Here is a 20,952-nt window from a genome sequence, read left to right on the forward strand (position 1 = left end):
ATTGACAGGCAGTTCATTTGCGCGCGCGCTCCGGGAGTGGACGCTGGCAAATAGGCCTACACTTTTGACTTAAAGGTCTTTTTAACATGGCAAGCGGTGGAATCAGCACACAGTTGCTGCTTTCTCTTTAGCTTTGTGGAATTGAAGCCTTGTTTATTCTTTTGCAATTCGCATGGCTCTACGCCGCAAACCTGCTTACTGCGCGTGCTCCTCAGTAAACCTACGAGGCCTTTATGCTTGACGTGCTCTCCGTTGTATAATTTTGTGAAACGACAGAGGGCGTTTCTCTAAACCATCAGAAAGCCGCGATGAGAGAAAGTAGTTTGCCGAATAATTTGTCAAACACTCGTCTCGTGAGAAGTTTGTGAATAAATGAATTTCTTCACATATAAACTGATTAGGTTGTGGGTCATTTTGAGGACACATGTGAAAAAGTTTTTTTAGTACTTAAACCCTAACCAAATAATCAAGTTAAACCCAGTAAACTTCAAATTGTGACTTGTGACATTAGAACAAAACATATTAATATGATAACATATGTATAACACTAAATTGAACAATACAGTCACATATGTTTTTAATTCATTAATTATTTTATTTTAATTCAACCATTACTTTATTCATTATTTTATGCTATGCAATTATGTAATAATTTTAAATTTTAGATAAGTACAAACATGGTGCTTTATGAAAATGTAACTGGACACATTTCCAAATTGTGATTGTGTTTACCCATCTATACAAATGTTTGTTTATGTAGAGACAAAATAATTAGGGTAGTCATTGTCTGTCTCCATCAGTTTAGGGTAGTGATTGTGTGCATTTTTGATGACAGCGATGAATGATACACCACACAAAATCTTTAGCTTTTAGTTTTATTGTTCATCAAAAAATGGTGCCAAATGATTTCTAATTAATTTTTTATTTTATTTTAGATAAACTTTATATTTTCTATATGTATATAGAAACAAATAAACTTTATATTAAATAAATATAAAAGTTACTATACTTACAAAGCATTTCTACTTGCGTAAAAAAAGCATCAAAAGACTTTGAAATTCAGTTTTTGCTGTGGTATCAAAACTGATATTGATAATTGTGAAACCATGCTATTGTAATGAAATTAATATTTTGGTCATGATATCACCCATCCCTATTCTTTGCTATATAGCAGAAAAGGTTCCCACATTTTTTTAGTAGTGTTCACCATAAGTAATAGACTACATTGTAACCTTGTCAGAAATAAGTATATAAATGGCTGCTATTTTGCACTACATAAGTTTATTTGTAATTGCCAGCAAGGAAGCAAGAAAGAGAGAGAAAGGTTATGGTGACAGAATGACAGAGAGAGCAGAAAGGAGGTAAGGAATTAAAAGTCAGTAGGCCTAGGTAGTTTCTTAATTCACTGTAACTATTTATCATGTAACGGTAACTATTTATAATGTAAAATAACGGTATGTTTCACATATAATTTCATGCATAATAATATTAATACACAGTATCCCATCCATTTTGCAGGGTTGAACTGGCAGAACAGAATGATGATGATTCACCAGATATTCCATCAACTAGTTCAACTGGGCAGGTTAGGTCTGCAATATTGGATGGCAGATACTTTAAGATTGTGAAACAAACAGAACTGGGCCAAGTTCAAGCCGAATGTAAATTGTGCACAAAAAAGAAAAACATCATAACTGGTTCTTTAGCTGCAACGACAAATTTCAAAGTTCATTTAAAGAGGATGCACCCTGAAGCACTTCAGGACTATGAACAACACAAGCAGGATGTCACAGCCTCAGCAGCAAAGAAAAAGACTCCAGCTAATTCAAAATACAAGCAGACAAAGTTGTTTACAGGGTCCTCAGTGGTGTCACAAAAAAGATTAGATGAGCTGATTGTTTCCTATGTTGTTCAAGGTATGCATTCACTCTCAACAGTTGAGCAGAAGGAATTTATCGAATTGATTCAAGGAGTTAGCCCACACTCATCTGTGATGTCAAGGAGAACACTGTGCAGAAGAATTGATTGTGACTTCGAATCAAAAGTTAGTAGTGTAAAAGACTTGTTGAAAACTACCAAACATCTTTGCACCACGGCTGACATCTGGTCCACTAGTGTGTCTAGTTTTATAGGAGTCACAGCACACTGGGTTCATAATGACACATTGGAACGCCAGTCTGTCACATTGGCTTGCAGACATTTTCCAAGTCCACACACATACAACCGGATTGCTGAACTGTTGGATGAAATCCACTCTGAATTTGGGCTGTCACACGAGCGCATTGTGGCCACAGTGACTGATAACGGGTCTAATTTTGTAAAAGCCTTTAAAGAGTTTAGCGTCACTGTAGAAGAGCAAGATGAGCAAGAAGGCAATGAGGATCTGTCTTTCGTACACATTGATTCATCAGTTTCAGAGGAGAATGAGAGTGGAATTGTTTTGCCAACCCACTTGAGGTGTGCATGCCACACCTTGAGTTTAGTGGCCACCACTGATGCGAAGAAAGCCATGAGAGACAGTGCCAGTCTCTCTCGTCTCAACAATGCCACAATGGGTAAATGTTCTGCCTTGTGAAATGCATCAGGTAGACCAAAGAGTGCAGAGAAGCTCTCTAAGTTGTTAAATGTCAGGTTGATCACACCTTGTCCAACACGATGGAACTCTCTCTACGACAGTCTTAACCAGCTAAACACTCAAAGAGAAAAACTTGGAGATATCATGGTGAAATTGAGCCTACCTTCCTTCAGGGATGCTGAACTGGATTACCTGGAGGAGTACACCAAAATCTTGAAGCCCATTGCAGTCGCCATTGATAGACTACAGGGTCAGTCATCCTGCTATTATGCTGAGTTTCTTCCCACTCTGTTCGCTGTGGAATCTAAACTTGAAGCTTTACATTCCTCCAATTTCAGATACTGTTCTTACCTTTTGCAAGCTGTTACAGATGGTTTCAGAAGCAGATTCAGTAGCTTTCTGCAACTTAAACCAGAAGTCAATGAGGCAATCCTGGCAAGTGTAACACATCCATACTTCAAAATGCGCTGGGTACCCCCACAATTGTCAGAAAGAAAAAAAAGAATTCATGAACTAATGCTGCAGTCAGCAGCAGACCTTGGGCTTGTCACTGAAAGCGAGTCAAGTTCAACACATGCTGATGGTGAAGAGGAAGACTTTTTTGTCTTTACCGAAGATGTTGAGGTCTCTGGCATGTCTACACACAGCAAAGCTGAACTGGAGACATTGCACTTCCTAGAAGATCAGGGGAAGGATTTGAACATCTTGAACCAGTATCCACTTATTAGACAGCTGTTTGTGAGGTTCAACACAATCATTCCCTCTTCAGCTCCTGTAGAGCGCTTGTTTTCCTTTGCGGGTTTAATCAATAGGCCACACAGACGACGCCTTAAACCCAATCTTTTTGAAAAGCTGGTGGTGCTAAAGGGTATCGCCTAGATGGATGTCTGAAACACACAGGTACACCACCTGGAAGAGTACACCATCAGTTATTTAATATATAATTGACTTTGTGTTATTGAGGTCTTGTTACTGAGTTCGAAGTAATGATGGTGATAAAATATAATAAAAGTTAAAAATTAGTTTTTGTTTTATTTCCTACAGGGCAGGGGAAGGGAATATAAACTGAAAACGAAAGTTTCTAAGCAGTTGCACACATCTAAATGCTTTTTGGCATTCAGAATAGGCCCAGATATATTTCAGCCTAATAGGGATACCTGCACTGAATTACCAATTTCACATGTATTTGGTGTATTTTCAAAATACAAAATACTGTATTTGTATTTAAATACATTTTTCCACACAGTATTTTGTATTTGTATTTAAATACATTTTTCCTCACAGTATTTTGTAATTGTATTTTAAATACATTTCCATGTATTTATGCCCATCTCTGGCTTTCGACAGAGTTCACATACACTAAGAATACAATTGGAGGTGAGTGTATGAATACAAAGTTGATACGCTTGAGAGCTCGGAGGAATCCATAATGATAATCATGTATAGAATCTCTACATACAGGAGGACAAAAGTTTCAAGGTCCTACAAAGGCTAGTCTGTGAGAAACTCAGAAGCTCAAAAGTTTAATTTTCACATATAAATTGACATGTTACCATTCAGAAAAGCTTAGTTTAGGAAAAATGAATGGAATTCTCATACTTAGACTAATAAGCTCAACAGATCAAATAGATAAGCACTTACAAATCTTCACAAAACTTGCTTGAGGCCAAATCGTAATACACACAATGAAACATTAACTAGGATCTTATGCTCAAAGATTCTTTCTCTGAGGCTGTAATGTCTCAGATAATATATCAAATAGAGATGTTAAATGAACGGTCCCTAAAATGTCTGGTTACCCTGTTGATTATGATATTTAATCAGGGAGCCTTTAAAACACACTGCATGTGGCAGGATGGCAAACACAGCCTAATCTTAGAAATAAAAAGTGGGTGGATATATTAGACCTTCTATCAAGCCCATTAGTATCTTAAGTGGAAAAAGCTTTACAAAGTTAAACGGTGATTTTCTGCTATATGAACCAATCATGATAAAAGCAATGCAAATGTTAGTGTCATCTCAAATTTCCATCAGTCTTTTAAAACGGAAAACTCGAACCAAAAACAAATGAACAGAGGTAACAATTAACACTGCAAGCAAAGCTCATTTTACACTGACACAAGCTCATAGCATAAACCTCAAAGTAAAGATGTTTTTTTCCAGCAGATCAGCCTTCAGCTTGGCCTTCTCATGAACGTGATTATCCTACGCTTCTTGAAATGCATTTTAATGTTGATTTAACGAGAGAGAGAGAAAAAAAAGCATTTCAAATAGCCATTTAACTCACATAATTGGGCCTCATTTAACAGATGCTCACTGCTTTTGATAGATCAGAAGGTAAAGCAAAGGACTAAGTAAAAGCTTGGTCATCCGTATGTCATTGATGCCAACAGGAGGAAATTACTCTTGAATTTCCCTATGAAGTTCTCCCTATTAGTAAGTATAGAAAATTGGTAAACAAAATTCAAACGCAAAAAAGTAAATTAAACCATTTGTTTGTTTTATTATCCTTTTCTGTGCAGAGGTGCAATGTACTAACTGAGTATTTTTGGGTTTTACTTGAGTCGTACTTTTTGCCCCTGTATATCCAAATACTACAGACTACATTATTAACCAGTTTTGCAAATTCGCATGATAAGAGTTACATATCAGCTGTTATGAGAACTACATAAATGCTCAAAAGAACCTCTAAAAATGAAGCTCTATCAGCCCAGGTGGCCATGGGTTCATTTACACTCTGGCATTTGAAAAGCAGAGAATTCACTGAGAAGAGGCTGAAAAGCGTTTATGTTAACCCACTGCGTCATCACACCAAGAGTGCAGAGGCACAGTCTGATACTGACACTAACACATTGTCCAAGAGTTCACTGTCCACTGTGCGACCTTCTGCCAGTTAGCGACTCAAGAGTTTACTCCATTTCAGTGCGCTATAAAGTGAAGCTTTCAGAAAAGTTGCTTTCTTAATTTGCCTCAGCTGCTCCTTTCTGTCAATGCTCCTATCAATGCAAGATTCGGGCATCAAGACGGCGGTACTGGGTATATGTATAGTGGCATTTACAGAAGAAATGTATCTATTTTTCTATTAGACATTGACCAATTAAGCCAAAACCAGTTCTTCTTCTAACAGCAATTAATGTAGAGAAAAGGCCACTTTTAGAATAATTGATTAAACCAAAAGATATTACCATTATCATTGGTCAATTCTGCAGATTTCCAAAATTACGTTTAATCAACAAACCAATAAAACAACGGAGCATCCCTCAAACACACGGAACAGAACCGTAATCGTATAGGCAAACTGAACAAGAGGAACATAAATCCAAGGGTTTCACATGACGATGACTTGATGTGAGGTTCAATAATGTCTAATAAAATCTAATTCTCTTATTAATATATAATCAGGCTCAGATGAGAAAAGCTGAAGAAGGGTCCTAATAAAAAGATGGCATAGCGCACCAACTGCCCCTCTTCACTATTCATGTGAAAAATAAGCAAGCTTATATATTAATATTAACAGCAGTTCATTAATTAATTAGCCAGATTTGCTAATATTCGGCCACTGATGCATGACTAAAAATGCTTGTCATTTTTACAGGAAAAAAAGTTAATGGGTTAACCGTAAGTTACATTATGGTGGGAAAACTGAAAATTAATTAACATTATATATCATTTTACTGTAAAATGCTGTCATATTTCATGCAAACAAAAAAATGAAAATCACCAAAATTATGGTGAAAAACTGTAAAAGGTAATTCCCAGAAGTCCCTGCGTAACATTAAAAATGATTAAAGTTAATATAAATAATTAAATTTCATGTAGCCTACATTAAAGCTACACTGTGTGATATTTTCCCCCATCTAGTGGTGTAAAGGTATATGACCATCCAGTGAATAATAGTTTCTGCTCCTCTCAATTTTCGATTTCGTTTCAACTCCTCCGGTGGCCGATTTAGTCATGGCTTCCAGTTCGACCTCTTCGGTGAATGTTGCTTCAACTCAAGTGATGAGGTAATTTTTGAAAACTATTATAATGTGCAGTTATTTAATTTACCAAATGATTGATCTATGATCAAATTAATCTATGTAAAATGAATAATAGTTTTACGGTTTCGTTATTTTTAACCAGTATTGCTAACATCAGCTATCAGGTTCCCAGACGAATGCAAGCTCTTAGTAAAGTTACTTTTATCAGTGCTATCGTTATTCTGTATATTGTATAACACCACTAGCGTAAGGCAAACAAATTATAATGCAATTAAAATATTAATCTCATGTTATCCGCCATAGAACACGGATTTATGTTATAAGGTAAACAATACTTTTTCGTCATTGACACGAGGAAAACTATCCTAGACGTTGTTCTAGTGTTATGCACAGCACATCATGATATAATTTACGTTAGCCAAGCAACAATAAAACTTCCAATATACACAAATATTAATATTACCTGTCAAGAAGAAAGCAGGCAACGTCGGCGTTCTTTTTAAAATCGTTGCTCCTCATGAGCTCTTTCCATCTTGGAAAGGCCACTCCAATATTTACTTTTGTCTTGTTGATTTGCCTGTCCCGTTGCCGTCTTAATTCTCTTTTCCGCTTCCTTGGCGACTCTGATATATATCCCGCAATGTTACTAGGTCCCCGACCCGGGTCGAATTCTGTAATCAATTCCGGGACGTGGTTGCTTTCACACAGAAGGCGACCCGGCAATGTTCCGGGAATATTGCGGGTTCGACGTGCAGTTAGAAAGGGGCTTAAGAGTGATCCTCCATCATCATATAGCTGCCTCAAGCAATCCTCCTCTTCACATTCGACACAGTGCCATCGAGTGTAAAAACGCGAAAAGCGAAGCTTGAATTTATGGGTATGTCCCTCTTTGGCAAATGTACTTTCAAGATGGAGGAGCAACATGGTGACCGCCATCCGCACCCTCAACACGTATGTATTTTCAATGGTATATTATAAACTTACGAGAATGCATTATTACTTGAAAGAAGTAAATATACATTAATGAGCACATATATTTTTGAAAGAACTAAGTGATTTTAGCTAAGAATAAATTAAAAACGTTACACAGTGTAGCTTTAAATGTACATTATGGTATTTTGTTACATATTCTGTGAGTTAATGTTTATTGCATGTATGCTACCCTGATGGCTTTCCTGTAGCTCAACCAGTAGAGCATGGCGCTAGCAACGCCAAGGTCATGGGTTCGATTCCCAGGGAGAGCAAGAACTGACAATAATGTAAAATGTGTACCTTGAATGCAATGTAAGTCGCTTTGGATAAAAGCGTCTGCCAAATGCATAAATGTAAATGTAAATGTGATGACCGTTTGGCATTGACCCTGTGCACCATTTCTGTATGAGTATTGGCCATGATTTATGGATAGACTATTTTATGATGATTCCTAATGTGGTTTTTATAAGTAGATTCATACTGTATATTGACATTATATAATGAAATGCTGTTAGAAGCAGGGTTGGGAATCATTTGAATTTTAATGCTTATGAAACGATTACCGGTTTCACAATAAACCACGGTAATACTGGCGGTTAGTAATATCGTTTAAAATTGAATAATCATTAAAACCGTCAGTGATTATCACGATTTTGAAAAGTCGCGGTGAATCCTATCCAGTCTGGTGCAGGCGCGCGCAGCACGTGACATGACGCAACGCTGTTTTCTGAATGAGAAGAAATGACAGAAGACAGCACCGGGAGATTTTTCAGCCTTCTAAAATCTGAGGTGTGGCCATATTTTGGCTTTTAAATTTAAAGCCATATTTTGGCTTTTAAAAAAGTCCTGAGATAAAATTAATGGAAGATGCTGTGGTCACCCTGTCCGCAGCAGAACGTGCCAGAAGAAAGTCGCTGTATTAGGGGAAACACTTTAAAGGGGGGGTGAAACACTCAGTTTCAGTCAATCTCATGTCAATCTTGAGTACCTATAGAGTAGTATTGCATCCTTCATATCTCCGAAAAGTCTTTAGTTTTATCATATTTATAAAAGAAATATGGGCTGTACCGAGTCTTTCCGGAAAAAAACGAGCACCTGGGGGCGTATCGTGTGGGCGGAGCTAAAGAATGACAAGCGCGCAAAGCGGTGACGTCCTCAAGTGTGGAGAAGCCCATGTATGCTATCTCAGCTAATACAGATAATGATCCACAATCAAATCTGAGGGAGAAATAAATTGAACAGGAGAAACGGCAACATCAGGACGTCCGTCTCTGTGGTATGTAAGTTACTGTATTTAGTGGCCTCTCCACATTTCTGTGTGTTTACTCGCAGTGTATGAGGACATGATTCGGTTTATGGACTATTGTATGCGACTAGACCTTAGAAGTAGCAAGCAAAATGGTTTTGCACGTCAGAATACTGTAACGTTATACAGAGAACAACAATGGAGTAACCGTTAGCGCATTTGAATGACGAAGCACGCGATCGTGTCGTTTACTGATGTTTACTCATGCGTCCGTAGCCAAAAGCAGAGACATTTGAAGCAGTTTAAGTTAACTCCCCGGCTGCTTCCAAAGCAGGACCGAAGCTTTATCGCTGGGACTGCTCCGTCAAAAACACACTTCTTTGGTATGATTTGGTAAAGTCCTGACAGCAGTGGCGTGTAAATCCATTTTGAGACGCAGCTGAAACGATGTTGTGAAGCTTCCCGTTATTTCTGCGTTCAAATCGGTTCAAATGCAGCGCTGCCTTCCCGGAATGCTGTGCTGAAGCGTTGAAGTCGCTCGACGTCACCCATAGGAATAAAGAGAAGCGCGGCGCCACATAAGTGTTCACGGACGACTGGATCTGCATCTGAGAGACTGTTTACGGAGTGCTCTAGTCACGCGCGCGCGCACCCTACCGGGAGAAGAGCCCGTACAGCCCATACAAGGACCTTCCGCTCTTATTAACGTCAAGTAGACCCATACTCGAAAAAAACTCGCCGAAACTTGTGAGAAACCGGAAGGAGTATTTTTGACACAGAAATACTCCATCAAACGTCCAACATTAGTTTTTGAAACTTTGTCTACGTTTAGGATGGGAATCCAGGTCTTTAACAGTGTAAAAAACTCAGTATGCATGAAACAGCATTTCACCCCCCCTTTAAATTTGCTAAGGTTTGCGAACCCAAGGCAAGTGGACTTTGACCTCAATTCCAAACCTACGGCTGGGAAATAATAACGTGAAGCTTGAACCAAAGATGAACGAACACGTTCAGACACGACTAGGGTGACATTTAAGGAATAATAATCAGGGCTTGAAATTAACACCCGCCGTTTGTTTGGTGTATTTCCGCTGTGGCGTGTAACACAGCCACTCACGTCGCTGTTGCTAGTCACCTACTCATTATAGGCTTCTCAAAAGCCATCTGTTATAATCGCGTTGCGCATTATAACCTATCACAAGTGTCTCTATTGAGTTTATGAATGCAATGTCTAATAATCAGATGCGCTCAGATAAACCAGTTTTGTTCAGAGCACGCTCTCATTCACTGAAATCTGCACTCAAAGCAGATCGTCCGATGTACGCAGGAGATTCATTAGCATACAGTTGAATGTTTTTGTTCGATTTCAGCAGCGAAAATAGTTTAAAACAAACACCGCAGAATCATTGCGCATCTGATATGACTGACAAAGTTTGCTTGACGTTCTCTAAAGTTACATACAACATTGGTATGTTGCGCGGTTGTATAAAACTGACTGTAAAGTGTTCATCTAGTTGTCGGGTATAATGCACACCTTTTGGATTTTTGATATTCAATAAAATAAACTGTCATATGAAAATTCATATGATTTTCATCATATGAAAATATGGATATCATTTATTTTACTGGGAGACTGTTTGGGCTCATACACAAAATATGCTAGATTTAAATGTGTCATAGCTGATATAGGACTGATGAGAACATTGCTTTAACATATTTATAAAGATAATAGAGATTATATTTACACCAAATTATTATTTGTGCATTATGTGGTGTTATTGATGACGGCCAATATATGGAAGGGAATATAATCTTGCTTTAAAAAAGTGCATAGAGCTGCTTGATTTATTTGTTTGTTCATTTTCAAAAATATAACTTGTTGAAATGTTTTCAGTGTGCGCACTGGTTCTTTTTGAACACCATCTCATTTGAAGTAAACCTTGATAATATTGATTACCGTGATAATTTGGGTCACTATAACCGTGATGTTAAATTTCCATACCGTTTCCTCCCTTACAATTCTGCTTATCTATTCAGATTCATAGCAAATCCTATTTTTGATTAGCCTGGATGCCAGCCGAACTTAGCCCCGCCCACAAAAATTTTAGGTCGGGCAATTCGGTCTGGCATTGCTCCATAGAGGAGTAATTATCCCCGAACAGAAACTGTTTGGACCAATGAAATCATCAGGGCGCACTTTAGACGATGACGGACAGATGATAAACAGTAACGTAATCATGCACGTCATCAAAGGGGCTTGGATTATATTTGTTTGAATCCTAAACAGAGAGCTTGTTTGTATATGCATTCGCCATCTCAATTTCTCTCAGAAATTATGATCATGTTGGGTAAGTACTCTGTGTATCATTAAATTGTTTTACAACACTGGCAAAGATCGTGTATTCCAGCCTGATTTCAGCGCGCGTGCAGACAGGGTTGCCAAGTTTTTACAACAAAACGCGCCAACTACTAGCCCTAATAGCTTCTCTGGGGTTCTCTGGGGAAAAAATGGCGTTTGGGGGGTAAAATGTGTGTTATTTTGGCAAGGTTGCCTGCCAAAATTCATACTCATGGGTCTATATATCACATAATAGTCACTTCAAATTCAAGAGAAAAAACGCGACTTGGCAACACAGTGCAGTTGAACTCTGTTGACATTTGACAATGCGTCGCTTCGTTGCTCTGATTGGTTGTAGGTCTGTCCAATTGATGTCTTTCCTGGTTCGGTTGAAACACGCCTCATAATCACAGCCCAATGGAGCAGTTTCAGACTCATATTCTGACTAGAATTGAGTATGACCACATCAGGCTAATTTTTGATTCCAATAAGGTAAAAAATTAAATAAAATAAAACACCCTACACATTTATTCTAAGTCTTATTTCAAAATATTTAATTGTACTATCATGATCAAAGATCAACAGGCTAAATTTTGTTGTTTGACTGACAATTAAAGAGAAGGCAGGGGGAATAGGCTGCTATCACTATAGAGATGCATGGATCCAATATACTGTTACACACACATTTGCTTTGTCAACAAAACAGTTTACATACATTTAAGACATAACCAACTGTGTTTACGTGAATATTTTGACATTTTTGTGTGTATTTTGATTTGTACATGCAAAAAGATGAGGAGAACAATTCAGTGTTGCACACTATTAAATACGAGAAGTCGTTCTGGATGCTTAGGATCTATGCGCAGCACAGAAAGCAGCGTGTGATTGGTCTTTGCACTTGAATGATTTAATATCACCTTTACATCATCCCTGGTTAGAAGTGGAACAACAAAAGCCCTATTCGGATGGTAATTGTTTCTCATGTGGATGTCCGTAAAAAAAGATTTTGCATGCCACCTCAGTGATGAAACTTGTGCATTAGGATGGTGATTTACAACCTCTTACATGAGGTAAACCTAATCCTGCTTGGTTATTTAATGTATGATTGCTGGCGTAATAACTGGCCATTTCAAATGTGTATGTGCTTTTCTTCTCTTTCTCTTTTGAGCAGTGATGAAAGATTGTTCTTGTAAATACTTTCCAGCAGTTCAGTAATAAATGTGTAGACTAGACTTTTAAAATGCATCCAAGTTACAGCAAAACGCACTGGTATGGTGCTCCGCAGTGGTCAGATATAATGCATTTTTAGGTGATCTCGAAAACTCAGAGATGTGGATTTCGGAGGGCAATTAAATTACCACGCGACCTTGGTGTTTGTCAAAAAACAAAACAAAAAACTGTAGGTAATTTGGCCAGGGATTTTTACGTGGGTGGTGGGAGAAAAACACTGACATTCTGGATTCGGACGGCAATAGAAATCACAGACTAGCCCCTGTAAATAATGAAAATACCTTACAACCCCACAATAAATATTTACCATACAAACAGGGCTATACCAATATACCTTTCCTCAATACTTGAAAAGTTGTCACTGCATTTTTTTTTAAGAGCTGATGTCTTTCCCTTTAAAAAAAAAAAAAAAAATTGGCAGACAGACAGATAGACAGATAATCCAAAAACAATACACATAATAAAATAAAATAACAGGCAGCATACCAACGTTCAATCCCCAACTCAATCAAAATTTGACTAACCGTGTTGAGCTGTATAACAATAATTTGTTTTCTGTCAATGAATGTATCCAAACAGTTGGTCACTTGTCTAATAAAACACATAATATATTAAAGCGTATCCATGGTTTCTACAAAATAAAAGAGTATGATGTAATTTTATATGCAATGCATGGACACAGTCCATGTCCTGGTTAAATTTGCTTATTTCTCTGGATTTAAACATTTTTGGAAACATTTGAGATAATGCAAGTACACAAGTCAACAAAATATATAACATTGTTCTAGTGGTTGTTGGATATTTTAAATCCAAAAATCATACATACTGCGCCTTTAAAATGAGATCTTGGATATTAAAAAATTATTGTTGCCATTAATCAATTTACTTAGTTAGAAATAATCTTGTTCAGTTTCCACTACATAAGATATTTCTTTACAGTTTTAAATGGAAGTTACGAGAATTGTTTCTTCCCCATTGTGATGTATCTGAGTGAAACGGCATATCTAAGAGAAAATGTAGGGAGTGATGATTTTGTCCATGGGGAATTGATTGAATGGTTGTGGTTCGCAATTGTCTTGTGAGTGACAGTTTCTCATATTAGTAAATGTCATGTCAGGAAGTTATTTTGATCAAAAATTATGAGAGCAATTGAAGAAAGAAAAAAAGATGTGCACAGATAAATATTTTATCCTCGATACTGTAATCTTCCATAAAAAAAGTGGATTTGTACACTTTGATTTCATGTTGACTTTAAGGAAACCCATTTCCACAATGAATTACACTTAATTTGATATAACATTGTTTTCAAGTATAACAGTTTCAGTTAAGTGGTTTTGTTTAGCGATACACTATTGCCATGAACAGAGTGTAAAAGATCTTTCATTACATCTCAAGAAAGCATAAAGAGACTGTGGATGTACACAGCATGTTAATTTGTTTGCTTGTGTTAGTTCAGACTCTCAGATGACAGTTTGTTGCCACTGAACTGACAGAACACAGGAAGTCAAACTCTTGTTAGTTGTTAAGGAGTCTGCCTTCAAAAGCATGAAAGACACAGGGCAAAGTGCCCAGGAAAGCGCAAGGGATTTTTTTTTTCCCCTCAGAATACATTCGTATGACAAATCTTGTTAAGATTACAATGAAGAATCGACACCGTTAGATGCTTTCTGAGAGCAAAAATCAACAATAGTTTGACTGGATTTCCAGCTGTGTAGTAACGACCAGCACAAACAACAATAGAGGCTCAATCTTGTGTTCTCGCACGCTGGGTGTTGCCATCTGTGACTTTGAAGACCATGTGCTCTATAAGCTTCAGGGGAAGCCTGAGGTCTAGGCTTGGAAGATTTTAACATGGCTCAGGAGCAGGCTTTACCATCATTTTAGCATAAACATTTTAGCAGTGCTAACAGACCAGAGCTTCAGCGCCTTCACGTCAACCACAGCTGCAAACGCACAAACAGCTGAATTTGGTTTCGGTGGCCACTTTTACCCCCAGTTCTCTTCTTGAACAGACCAGTAAATTTCACAGCTGTGGCTCTGGCACAGGACCAGGTTGTGTCTGATGGGTTTAAGATTAGCCACATGAAACGACTCTTCCTCGTCAAGCATATGTGAGCTGAAAATCTACGGGACACGTCCTGAAGGTAATGAAGAACATTCCAGTGTCTTCATTCAAATAGCAATACTGTAATCAAAGTACTTTTGATGCAGCCTAAAGAATGTCTTGCCTCTGGGGATTTCATCTAGGATGAAAAGAAGGGACATTTGAGCCTTTGTGAGTCTAACTGACCCAATCTCACCCTAAATTATCCAAATAAACATGATACATTTGTTTCATGGAGTGTCGCTAGTGAGAAACTGCGTCTCTATAGGTTTCCATGACCAGCTTTCAGTACACATTGCCCTCAAGGGAAAACAATTAGTCATCACCGATTAGTCAGCTGACATTTGGTACATTCAAAGAACTGTTTGCAAATGAATTATTAAATATGCATGAGGAGGAAGATGATTCAAACATCTGAAACAACAAATGAGCTTGAGTGAAAAAGTTAAATTTCTAATTATTCACACGGTTGCAGTTTTTGGACAGAGAACAAAGACTATCAACAAGTCTTGACACTTTCATGGTCAAACGGTCAAACATCAAACATTGATGGTACACTAAGATTTTTTTTTAACTACAATTTAAAGGGGTCATGACATGGATATTTTTTTTTATTTATTTAAATTCTTACATTTCCTTTGAGGATCACTTATAATGTTATAACGTTATTTGCAAAAAAACAAATTATGTGGAAAAACAATTTGAATCTTTATTCTGACCTGTCTGAAATGATCCGTTTTTAAGGGGCTACTCCTTTAAAGTTTGTCAGTAAACAGCTACTGTTATGACTGACTAACATCACTGCATAGGAAACAGGATCAACAGGCAATCACTATATTGTATACGAGTAAGTGTTTTGAAGATATATATATAAAACCATAATTTATAGACAAAGATTTATGAAATCAAGGATGTGGAGTACATCAGAAAGTGAACGGCATCTGTATACTGTATCCAGTGTAGACAGCATCAGTGATTATAATAATGGATTCTATTTGCTTTTGATGCAACACAATGCTCACATCCAGTGTAAGCAAATGTCAGCAGTTAAACGATTGAATACTAGTGGGAGGGGCCCCACATCCATTTTGATTGGATGTCAGTGTTTTTAATCATTCATTAGCAGGATAAAATCATTCTGAAAGTGATGCTAACGATACAGTTTCTCTGTGCCATTATCATTATTGCTGTAGTGTGAACTGTTTTTTTTTTGGAACTATATCTTTATGGTTATCTTATAATTATTGTCTTTGGTGTGAATGGGCTGTCAGTGAATGCATTGTCACCTTTATAAACATCTTTTTAATGATCTTAATAAAAATGTGTGATGGGCCACACCATGTTTACTTGCCCTACAATTCAGCCAATCATATGTCGTTTACAATGTGTATATTCATTCATTTCTCCAGAAATACTGAAATTTAGTGGACGTTAAACTGGGAGAAGAATAGAGTAAACTTTTTAGTTATCTACACAATCTGATATGAATAACACGTCATCACATTATAATTAAGGGGATTATTATTGCTGCTTCCATAAATCTGTGTATTTTACAAAATAATTTGTAAATTGTACATTTTTGCTACATTTGTGTATAAAAATGTCTAAAACCTAAAATAAATATTTGTTTGAAAACACTTAATTGTTGTGATATGACACATTTTTGACATTAGCAGTTGATCACATGATGCATTGAACATTCGAAATCACTCTGTTGTGATCGTATGCTTCAAAGAATTAAAGGTGCCATGAACTGGCTTTTTTCTTTTTTTATACAGTTGTCTGAGGTCAACTAATGACGTTTGTGTAGTTGTTACATTAAAAAAAAACATCATAACTAATAAGTAATAAGCTATTTTCTACACTGATTTTGAGTCAGTGAACGCTGGGTTTTGATGGGCGGGCCGCACTGGAGACTTGGAAGTAAACGCCGAAGGCTAGGATTGGATAAAATTTGCATGTTTAATGAGCTTCAGCTCCGCTGTCATATCTAGCCCCTGTCAGTTCACACAAGGGAGGGATTATTTTGAAAGCGGCAACTGCAAAGATTCTCCCGACCACAGGGCTCTTAAACATCTTTATCAAGCAAACACAATGATTTATTTCTCATCCATCCGCGATTGATTGGAATATTATTTCTGTATTACATGGCCCGCACGATAAGTAGATATAAGCGTGAATCGCACGCACACACACCCACAAAACCACATCAAGAAAGAATTTCTGCCAGCAGGCGTACGTTTTGTTAGCCCATCTGGAAAACACACTAGTCTGGTTACCCATCTGGTTAGCCCGTCTGGGAAAGCCCCCAGACTACTATTACTACATATTAAAAAAAAGACGTTTTACTCACATAAGTTTGTTGCACCATTCCTGTCGGATCCAATATAGAAGTGTCCATTGTGTCTGCAAATCCAGCACTTGAGGCTTGTTTACAAACGATTCCACAGTGAAATGAAGCGATTACGAACAAACGTACGGTCTTCACCACGTGAACTGGAACTACATTAAAAATAAATGAAGTATCACACATTCCTAATATTATCATCCGAATGAAGCTTATGCAGCGACAGTGTTCTTCCACAATATCTTGCTATCTTCTTCCACATTGCTCCTGACTAGTGATCCGATCAGCTCCATGAGTCGGTGGGGTTACTGAATTACACATTCTGTAGAGGCGGTGTTTTGTCGCACGATAATGTCAGGATGAAGCACATGACCATTTTCTGTACCTGGTGTCTATAAAAGCTTTTCTTTGACTAAAAGGGAAGTTTTCAGCTCTAAAACGTACAGGATAATCTTATATTACTATGACCTTTTATATATCAAAAGCTCAAGGGAAAGTTGATATCTCAATTCATCACCCCTTTAAATAAATGCTTTGTTTATAATGAGGACACTGTTTTAAGCTACTTGCCGTTTTAATGGTACAAAGATGAAAACATGAACACATACACATGAATTTAGCAAAACATTATATCAGTGTTATTCATGTTACACATCATAACATTTAGCAGTGTTATTAAATTTGTGTTTTTAGCGATTATCTTAAGGTAAATGACAGCAAAAAAATGAAAAATATGGGAAATGTGTAATAGGGGAAAAGGCATAAATGATCATGATTATAATAATAATTAAATCTCTAAAATTATTCGATTGGTGAAATGGCATCAATATTGTGCGTCCCTAATTTTGGAACTTGCTTCTATGCATACTGTATGCCAAAGAAAATGGACCCGTGTGTCACGGGAATTTGGAGGCTCTGCTTTGTTTAAATTCTGTAAGTGGCTTTGTCCCCGAGTCCCACTGGAAGACGTACATACAAGCTTTGGCAGATCAGCAGCAAAATGACTATTATATCAATGGATGCTATTATTTTATATCTTGTTTGTATCAGCAAAAAAAATCAATGCTTTAAAGATAAACTAGCGTTCACCCCGAATCTCCACTTGTGAAGCATTTCAATACAATGAAGCTGTTGTGGAATCATTACAACTTTATCTTTTCAAATCCAATTCTCCATGTCAAATTTTTTTGATTTGATGTGCAACGAGTGGAGACGAGGCAGCTCTGTTATACTCCATGTTGCACAAATTTGGTAAAAGGGGTTATGGACCATTAATCTAAAAGTCAATTTGCTGCACATAAGCTGCCGTCTGTAATGGGATATCACTGATGATCTGCTCAGTGAAAAATCCTAATCATGCATACATGTTTGATGGATTTCTTTTTCCCAAGAGGTGATAATTCATGTTAAACATGAGTTGAATTGATTCAGTGAGAGACTGATCTGTTCTAAGCATACTTGATAACGAAAATAGGATCAGTGCAAAAAGGAAACTATTTATATATCTGAAAAATGTTTGACATTTACTCATGATGTATCTATATCTATTAGTTACTGTGGATATTTGACACATTCAGATTAGATTTAGATTAATTTAATGGCCACAAATTCATCTTTAAAACGCTAATAATTTCACATCACAACTGCAACATCCATTTTTTAAACTGTACATTATAATGTTGTCATGCATAAATTCAATCGTACAATTTAAAATAACTGTTGTTCTATTATTTACCATTCATCAGTATTGGCCAGAATTTCAATATCACTGCATTCCTAATAATTCTATTGGCGATTTATGACCAGAGTAAACATGAGATTTTATATTAATTTTCATATGTATAAAACCTTTCATGCTGTACTACAAAGATAAAAATATCCCCTACCCAGCTGTTTCATATAAATCTGTTAAACTGAGGAGCATACCACTGAAGAAAAAAAAGTGTATGCTTTCATTTGAAAAAATATTCAATCAGAAATTGCTAGTAAACTTCAAAGATCAACTGTCGTGGTATAAAACGTACTCCAATGATCTTTGTTTCATTTACAACTTTAAAAAACTCAAGTTCTCTACACATTAAAATACTCTTTGCAGTAAAAAGCACCTGCAGTTATTTCAACATTTTTAGGCTTCTCATCACTTCTTATATAGCCTACACAATAATATAGCCTACACATCCTAATATTTACACAGAAGGTAATACACTACATACATATACGACGGACCCTGAACCTCTAAACTTTCATCCATACTGCTCGTTTCATTTCCTTCTGCTTCAAGCTTTCAACAAAGTAATACCATAATTACTGTCACTTTATATTCAGCAGACCTGAACGCTATTTATATCCTCTTCTGATAGTGGCATTTAGACCTTAGGTTATATTTTACCTCGTCAGTTTAGTCAAAACATTTTACATTTAGCTGACTGTTTTGGAGCACATTGCCTTGTAAGTGTATTTTAAACATTTTAAATTTTTTATGAAGGCATTTAGGTCAAACAAAACCAATGAAATGTAAAAACAAAACAATCATCATGGAATCATCATTATAACATGCAATTCAGGCACTTAAAAGGACAGCCTAAAGGAATGTGAATTAAGCCACATTGAACATCAGACTACATAGCCCAACATCATTCAAAAATCCTATAATTGGATCATAAAATAGGACAACAGAACATACGCTTGCTCCTCAAACATGACAAGGCAGCTCTGGATAATAACGGCATTAAAATTGGCAAGCTAGATGACCAGACAAATTAATAAAAATAGGAGAAATATTACAAACAAAACTGCTTATTCATTAGTTTCAGGCCTGATCTAAATATATTTTCCATACCAACTTGCTTCTCATGTCTTTTGTGTGTTAACATAAATTAAACCTGCACTTCATCATCAGTGTTATTCTCAGAATACAAATAAATACAAAATTGAAACCCAGGCTCATTGGAAATACGTGACTCTGCCTACATTTTTGCAACACCCGAATTATGTACCTCCAGGTACGTTTACCTGCACTTTTTGGGTGAAACGTCCACCGGAGGCGCCAAGTGGTAATATTTGTTCTCCATTCCCAGACTGACACGCCAATTCGTATGCCATTTTGGCGTGCTATCAAGACGCATAATCGCTTTTTAGCGTGTTTATCAAAGCCGTTACATTCTATCCCCCTACACTGCCCCTACCCCTAAACCTAGCCATCACACACACATGCACAGCCCCTAAACCTACCCATCACAAGAAACATTCTGCATTTTTACATTTTCAAAAAAACTATTTAGTATATGTTTATAAATCCATTTACCATGTGGACACACTCATATTCAGACACATTTTGAACGCATAACTCAATCCCTTCCCTAAACCTACCCATTTATGTATTATAAAAAACAGGATATAACAGGCAGAGATGACTGCATGCATCATTTATTCAGAAAGTACAAATATCCCAAGTGTTCAGAGGCCAAACGATTGATTTGTGTGAAGTAAATCCCCAAAAGCGATCAGTAACGTCGAGTCCATCCACCAGAGATTAATAATACATTTTCAAATATTGCCGCTGGAAGAAACGTCAGGTCAGCTTTGACAGCATTGGCTGCCGTGTGTCTCGTGACCAATTGTGTCATTACGTCAGCTTTGATTGTAAAATGCTATTGGCTCTCGTGTGTATCGTGACCGATTGTGTCATTAAACTTGTGTGTATCATTTGAATTTGAAATATGAATGAAGGAGTGCATGCGTGTGTGTGTGTTCTGTTCGTAAAGGAGCGCGATCATCATTTCAATGACTAAAACATTAAGATCAACTCTGTTCTTCTCATGAAGATAGCGTATGACTTCAGAAGACTTGGAATGCAACATGAGTTAATACTTTTATACTGTTTTTTGGTCAGTTTTTGCAATAAATACATGTGACTGTACATTTATTTGCCTGATACGGGTTTTATATTTTTGAGAGTTGGTAGGTTTAGGGTAGGAGTGGAGTTAGTTGCTCCAAAATATAAAATTAGGTTATGTTTACGCGTTAAGTCATGATGCCATGTTGCGCACCTGGAATGGAGAAAAAAATATTACCACTTAGCGCCTCCGGTGGACATTTCACCCAAAAAGTGCAGGTAAACGTACCTGGAGGTACATAATTCGGGTGTTACAAAAATG

At 37.0% G+C, this 20,952-nt stretch overlaps 1 protein-coding gene and 1 non-coding gene across 3 annotated transcripts in view; one reads left to right on the top strand and one right to left on the bottom strand.

Moving 5' to 3' along the window:
- The window catches only part of bahd1 (bromo adjacent homology domain containing 1), a 47,309-nt gene that overhangs the window by 22,776 nt on the left and 3,581 nt on the right, over nt 1-20,952 (bottom strand). The window lies entirely within an intron of this gene.
- On the top strand, nt 7,728-7,802 carry trnaa-agc (transfer RNA alanine (anticodon AGC)). Its single transcript has one exon. It is a non-coding gene; the product is annotated as a tRNA-Ala (tRNA).

Source organism: Pseudorasbora parva, chromosome 10, assembly GCF_024679245.1.
Source record: "Pseudorasbora parva isolate DD20220531a chromosome 10, ASM2467924v1, whole genome shotgun sequence".
NCBI lineage: Eukaryota > Metazoa > Chordata > Actinopteri > Cypriniformes > Gobionidae > Pseudorasbora > Pseudorasbora parva.